Source organism: Emydura macquarii, unplaced genomic scaffold (assembly GCF_026122565.2).
Source record: "Emydura macquarii macquarii isolate MOO-44397 ecotype Brisbane River unplaced genomic scaffold, CSIRO-AGI_Emac_v2 contig_3603, whole genome shotgun sequence".
Lineage (NCBI taxonomy): Eukaryota > Metazoa > Chordata > Testudines > Chelidae > Emydura > Emydura macquarii.
In genome coordinates, this window is record NW_027133740.1 from 7,202,874 (window position 1) to 7,209,701 (window position 6,828).

Genomic DNA, 6,828 nt, shown 5'->3' on the forward strand with positions numbered 1-6,828 from the left:
CTCACACAATGATATGCATGTGGCAGAGAGTGAAGGGTTTGAAAAAATGGCACAAAAAGGATATTGTTTGTTTGTTTGGACTGGGCCAAGAAATGGGGGGGAGTATGTTGCGTCATGGGAGGACAACCTTCCCAAAAGCCTCTGTGGCTAGTTGCACTATGAGATAGCTACTCATGGTGCACTGCTTTGACTGTCAACCCAAGCACTGCTAGTGGGGACGCAATCCACCAACTCAATGAGCATGGTGTGATCACTTCTGACTTCTCCAGCTTCTAAAATGTGGCAGGTGAAAGTCTATTGAAAATAAATCAACTTATTCCACAATGTAGACATACTCTGTATAGTAATTTAGCTTTAAACATTCACCTAGGGCACTATCCATCATCCACTGAAGTTACTGGGTGTGCTTCCATTGACTTAAATGGGCTTTGGAGCAAATGTTTTAGTTTGGGGTTTGAATCTTTCAGAATACTGCTATGCCATATCAACTTGCTTCACCTCCCTTAGAAATCAGTAGAAAGACTCCCATTGACTTCAACAGGAGCTAGATTGAGACCTCTATATGCAAATCAGCATAGCTTCATTATGCTAAACATGTAATTTGCGAGGTATCAGCAAATGTAGCTGGTGTTCAGGATCATTATTTTACTAGTTGCGCCATAAAATATGCAAGGGCATCATGCGAAGAATTATTTAAAAAGCTCTCCCTGTAGTTGTCCCCTCGATCAGAAGCACCCTTGTTTTTGTAATATGTCTGCATGTAAGTTGAGGATGTGTACATTACATTGTTGCATTAGTTTGCCTATGTTGTGTTTATTAAATAAATAGGTCCCATCTGCCAAATATTTCCAAAGAGCATTGACATTTGCCCAGTTCAAGAATCTTGCTACATAGATTACACATAAGTGGTGCTCATGCAAGACAATAATTTCTGACTATTCTGTCAGAATGAAATACAATTTCATAGCTGTCTCAAAATCATTCACCTTCACAGTTTTACTTCTACTTCTGCCAATAACAAGGATGTTCTTTTTGATTTTCCTACACATATTCAAGTCAAATTCCCTTAACATTGTGCAATTCTTTTGCTCCCTGGGTTTTGGTTTGTTTGTTTTCCTTGTTTGTTTGTTTGTTGAAAACTCTTGCTTCAGCTCAGGCAATCTGTCATCAGTAAAGAAGGCAACACAATATTGCTTTCGTTGTCAAAACCAAAAACAGGTCCACAGAAAAATTCTTGCTGGAACTCTTTGCAGATTAGTATTAATGAAACAGCTGGAAATGAAGTCTACAATACTAATCTTGTCCAGTTGCCCCTGGTCATGTTGCACATTCAGGAAATTAATGATTAGGTGCTTATATCCCCAGTGTTTCCCCTGCAGCACTCTTTACAACTCTCAATTTTTCTTCTTTCTTGTCACTAAAAAAACAAACAAACAAACAAAAACCTACAAAGGGTTTGAGGATTGAAAATATAAAACACAGATGATTTGATATATAATAGATTCTACTCACTGTAAAAAATTCAGATGTCATTTCTGGACATAACACTGCACTTAAACTGATCCTTTGTCCTTTTTCTAATACAGTAGTTTTTCATCAGATGGTATCTCCTGCCTATTTGCTTCCTTCCCTTCGTTTGTCAGGTTTTTATTTTTCAATTAATTGTGCAGCTTATACGGACCCTTTCATATAAAGGGCAGCGAAACCTGACAAATCCAAAATGATGGTTTATTGGCATGGTTTTTTTTCTTTGGAATTTTATTGCTAAAGAGGAAGCATTACATATGAGCAGAGGCTACACGTGGGGGGACATCTGTCCTTTCCCCCCAATTTTTGCGACCACCAAGCTGCTCTTGCAGGGCTCAGCGCAAACTGACCTGGCCGCCCCACAAAGAGCCCATGGCCACAATGGCCAGGCAATGCGTGAAACACTGTGGGGACCTGATGCACCCAGCACTGCTCCCCCTACAGCTCCTAGCCCTTCTCTGCAGCTCAGCGGGCCGCTCCTGGGCTTGCTCTGCTTAGCCTGCTGGGCAGAAGGAGGGCTCTATCCTTTTCCTGCTGTGCCCCCCAGGCAAGTTTCCGGCATGCTCAGCTCCTCTCCCTGGCAGCTAGGCCCAGGTGGGGAGCGGAGGGGGCAAGACGGAGCCACTTCTCCTGCTAGGTGAGAGTGGTCGCTGCCTTTGTGCAAAGTGGTGGCTTCCAGTGGGAGCCTGGCTGGGGAGGCAGCAGCAACCTGCACAGCAAGTAACCCTGGCAGGGTAGGGAGAGAGCAGCAGCCCTGAGCTGAGTGCAAGGTGGGGGGGTCCCTAGGGAAGGCACCAGGAGCAGGTTCCCTGTGCTCAGCCTGAGTTAGGGACATTGCCTGTGCTCTTCCCTCCAGGGAGGTGTCCGCAAGGGCATGGGAGCTGTGGGGAGAAACTTTGCTGCTGTAAGTTCTCCACTCGGGGCCTGGGCTAGCCCAGTGCCACAGGCTCCCCACTCCTATGGCCTCAGCCCCCAGGAGCTGGCAGAATTGGCTGCCCTAACCCAGGGAGGTGGTGGTGGAAGATTCCAGAACCCAGAGGCAATGCATGGGCCAGTCATGTGCATTCCCTGAACCTTTCAGTTGTGCCCCCCACACTCAACAGTTATGTGTCACCTCTACATATGGGTCCTTAATCAGCGAATCATAGGGATGAAGGGCTGGTAAGGATCTCAAGAGGCTATATAGTCCAGCCTCCCACACTGAAGCAGAACGAAGTATACCTAGACCATCCCTGACAGGTGATTGTCTAACCGGTTCTTAGAAAGCTTCCAGTGACGGAGAGTCCATGGCTGACTCCAGGCCAGCGGATGAACCCAGAGAAGGGACTGAGCCACCAGGAGGGCACTGGCTGAGGACCCCGGAAGTCCCAGAGAATCATGGATTATCACCATGGAAGATAGGGTAGGAAGTAGCCCCGGGGACTTCAACGGTGCTACTGGGGGGAGAACTGGGGAACTGGTCAGTGTGTTTTGGAAGGATCTCTCCTGACTCAGTGGCAAGCACCCCCATCGCTGTCAAAGCCCTGGGCTGAGGCTTGGAGAAGCAGGGAGGGCCTGAGCCCCCCTACCTGGGTACCACACATCCGCTCCACTACCCCAATGTACCAATAGGCCACATTATCCCACTGAGGTGGGTGACCTGATTGACTCTGGCCATTAGGCTGTGCTGCCCTGACGGGAGGGGCTACCTTATTGACTCCGCCATTAAGCTGTGCTTCCATGATAGGAGGGATCGCCTTATTAAGTCCAGCCATTAAGCTGCATTTCCCTGATGGAAGGGGCCACCTTATTGACTCTGGCCATTAGACCGCGCTGCCCTGAAGCTAAGGAAGTAGAGACACAGCCTCAGGGCAATAGCAGCCCCTACCCACCCCAAATGGGGGACAGGTAAACTTGCCCCGTGATAACACCCTTGAATGATATTAGCCTTTTTCAAAACTGCATCATGTTATTGGCTCATTCAATTTGTGATCCACTAAAACTCTCAGATACTTTTCTGCAGTATTGCCGCCTAGCCTGTTATTCCTCATTTTGGTACTGTGCATTTGATTTTGCCTTCCTAAGTGTAGTACTTTGCACTTGTCTTTATTGAATTTCATTTTATTGATTTAAGACCAATTCTCCAATTTATCAAGATCGTTGTGAATTTTAATCCTGTCATCCAAAAGTGCTAGCAACCCTCCCAGATTGATGTCATCCACAAATTGTATAACTATACTCTCCATTCTATTATCCAAGTAATCAGTGAAAATATTGAAAAGTACTGAACCCAGGACAGACCCCATATGGGGCCCCAATAGATATATCCTCCCACTTTGACAGCAAATCATTGATAACTTTGAGTATAGTTTTTCAACAGTTGTGCACCCACCCTATAGTAATTTTCCTAGTTTGCTTATGGGAATGCCATGTGGGATTGTGTCAAAAACCTTACTACAGACAACATAGATCATGTCTACAGCTTCCCCTATTCTCAAAGCTAGTAACCCCGTCAAAAAGGAAATTAGGTTGGTTTCACATGACTTGTTCTTGACAAATCAGTGTTGGCAATTACTTATTACACTACTATTGTCTAGGTGCTTACAAATTCAATGTTTAATTAGTTTGTTTCAGTACCTTTCCAGGTATCAAAGTTATGCTGATTGGTTTATATTCCCTATGTCTTTGTTCTTCTTTTTAAAGATAGGTACTATGTTTGGCCTTTTCTAGTCCTCAGCCATCCTCTATGAGTTCTTGAGAATAATTGCTAATAGTTCCGAGACAACTTCAGCTAATTCTTAAGTACCCTAGAATGAATTTCATTAGCCCTGCCAACTTCAATACATCTAAATATTCTTTAAATTGTTCTTTCCCTATTCTGGTTTGTGTTCCTTCCTCCTTGTTGTTAATATGAATTGTGTTAAGCATCTGGTCACAATTAACCTTTTTAGTGAAGGTTGAAGCAAAATAGACATTAAATGCCTCAGCTTCTTGATGCCATCTATTATTAGTTCTCCTTCCCCGCTAAGTAGTAGACTTTCACTTCTCTTTGTCTTTCTCTTGCTCCTAATGTATTTCTGGGCCCTCTTCTTATTGCCTTTCATGTCCCTTGCAAGGGGTAACTCATTGTGTGCCTTATCCTTTCTCATTTTGTCCCTATATGCTTGCACTACTCTTTTCTACTCATCCTTAGCAATTTGTCCATGTTTCCACTTTTTGTAGTATTCTACTTTGATTTTCAGATAATTAAAGGGCTCCTGATAGAGCCATATTGGCCTCTTACTATTCTTCCTATCTTTCCTTCTCATGGGGATAGTTTGCTGTTGTGCCTTTAATATTGTCTCTTTGAGAAACTGCCTGCTCTCCTAACCTCCTTTTTCCCTTAGTTTTTCTTCCCATGGGACCTTATCTACTAGTTCTCTGAGTTTGGTAGAATCTGCTTTTTTGACGTCTGTTGTCCTTATTCTGCTGCTGTCATTCCTTCCACCACCTCCGCCTGATTTGATTAGGGCCCTACCATGATATCACTCCTGTTATTTTCCCATTTTATCTTCAGCTGGAGACTTTCAACAAATATGTCTCATACTTGTTCTCAGGTCCAGGAGGAAATGAATCTACACTTGATGTGTGATGCAACACCTCCTCCCATCCTGTAAGTATGATCTATATTCTTTTCTCCTAAATGTATACATTTACATTTAAAATGCCATATTTTTTACTTGTGCTTAGTTTACCAAATGATCCAGATTGCTCTGAATCAGTGTCCTGCATCTTTATTATTTACGACTTCCCAAATAATTGTGTCATTTGCAAACTTTATTAGTGATGATTTAATGGGTTTTTTTTTTTGCCCAGGTCATTCATAAAAATGTTAAATAGCATAGGGCCAAGAACCTATCCCTGCAGGATCCCCCTGGAAACACATCCAGTTGATGACATTTCCTTGTTTACAATTACATGTTGAGACCTATCAGTCAGTTTTTAATCCATTTAATGTGTGCTATGTTAATTTTATATCATTCTGGTTTTTAAATCAAAATGTCAGGTGGTATCAAGTCGAACACCTTACAGAAGTCTAAGTATATTATGTCTATACTTTTATCAATTACCTTTATCAATCAAATTTGTAATTTCATCAAAAAAAGTTATCCAGTTGGTGTGACAGGATCTATTTTCTATAAGCCCATGTTGAGATTGACATTGATTGTATTACAGTCCTTTAATTCTTGATTGATAGAGTCCTGTACCAGCTGCTCCATTATCTCACCTGGCTGACAGACAGGCCTATAATTACCCGAGTCATCCCATCTATCCATTTTAAAAATTGGCACAACATTAGCTTTCTTCCAGTCTTCTGGAACTTCAACATTAACAGTCCAGTAGTTTTATTTAATCCTAAAAATAAAATGGTGATTTTATGCACTTTTAACACCAAACAGAAGGCCACAAATCACAAGTAAAAAAGTAATCATTATCTTTTAAAATGTTAAGCTATATAAATTGCTTAAATAAATTTGTAGCGATAGAGCATATCCTCCTGGTTAGCAAAGAAAAGCACCAAATTTAGCATAAAGGCTATATTTAATTGCAAATCACCATGTTTTAATGGTTACCAACCAATGTGAATCAACCTTTCTTTCAGAAAATAGCTAAAAAGTACAAATGCAAAACAAGATTAAAATCGATTATTGAAATCAAGGTTTCCTGTTTGCTGATTTAAATCATTATTAAAATCAATTATTTAAATTAATCTATCTAGAGCCTAATAATGTAATTTAATGTGCAGACTAAAGCTTTTTTTGAATCCCAGGTTAATTTAAAAGCAATCAAGTTTGAAGTTTTTTGCTTCCCTGTATACCTCTCTAATCAGAACATCCATCGGATATTGTTTCCTGTCTTTTAATTACATACATATGCAACATAGAGACATCTGCATCCAGAGCAATCAGATTAAAACTGAATGGGGAAAATGGATTCAGCTTTGGATTTAAACTATATTACTGGCTCAGTAGCTCAAATTTGCGGTAGCAAAGCATTAAACAGGATTTTTCATTAAGAACTTATTACTACTTTTTCCTTAAGGTAAATAGAAGAAAAGATTTTGGTCAAATAAAAAGATGAGCAGTCCTAGTGCTTGGCACTTATATCATACTCCTAAATAAGGACCTAATTACACCCTTTTAGGAATTTTCCAACCAATGACTAGAAAGCCACATTGAAGGTTCAGAAGTCCTGGCTCTTCTCTAGGATCAAAAAGAAGCACTCTGAGAATGCTGCTGTGATGGGGTGTTCACACTACACTGACAAGGAAGGGGTTAAAAG